The sequence below is a fragment of the Lepidochelys kempii genome, chromosome 6 (assembly GCF_965140285.1).
Source record: "Lepidochelys kempii isolate rLepKem1 chromosome 6, rLepKem1.hap1, whole genome shotgun sequence".
Taxonomy (NCBI): Eukaryota; Metazoa; Chordata; order Testudines; family Cheloniidae; genus Lepidochelys; species Lepidochelys kempii.
Window position 1 is genome coordinate 5,689,792 of NC_136385.1, and position 929 is coordinate 5,690,720.

Sequence of the window (929 nt, forward strand, 5' to 3'; positions counted from 1 at the left end):
CTGTATGGAGGCAGATGTAAAACAAATAAAATGGCCAAACTCCGCCCCCCTGAACTCTCCCCTCCTGCTTCCCCTCCATGCTAGTGGTCAGCTAGTCATTTTCCACCCTCCCCTCCCTCTCTGCCCTTTGTAAATTCAAACCCCCCTAGTTTCAAAACTTGGGGAAAACACTGCACACACACACCTATCCTGAAACAAACACACACGCAACCATCAGACAGACAACTGGTCAGACACACAGCTACACTGAGACAGAAAACAGATACACAATTAGAAAACCAACTGCAGTGAGACATTCACACAGCTAAACAGACACACTCACAAACTCAGGGCCGTCCTTGGGCACACACAGAATATTCAGCTGTATAGGGCGGGGCACCTGAAAATTTGGAGCACCCCGGGTCTTAATATCCACCCATCCGCCTCCTCCTATGCCTGTTTTATGGATGCTGCAGCCTGGTGAGTTTTCCTCTGGAGAGGATCTAGGTCTTGTCTACACTAGCAAGTTGGAGCTCATTAAATCGTCCCCGGGCGCCATAACGCCTGAGGTGTCCACACTGGCAAGGCACGTAGCGCGCTCGCACCCCGCGGCTGGAGCGCCCTGGGAATCCACCTGCCCAAGAGGCATAGAGCTTGCTGCACCCGGGCTGGAGCACTGCGATGCCAGTGTGGACGCCCTGGTCTATTACTGCGCTCTGACTGACCTCCGGGAGACGTCCCACAATGCCTGTTCTAGCCACTCTGGTCATCACTTTGAACTCTACTGCCCTGGCCTCAGGTGACCAACCAGCTCTGGGAAATTTGAAAGTCCCCTTCCGTGGAGTGCTCTCAGCGAATCTTTCCAGGTGACCATGTCTCCACCCGCCAGGCGATTCCTGGCATGGAGCGATGCCAAGGTGCTGGACCTCATCAGCGTTTGGGGAGAGGAG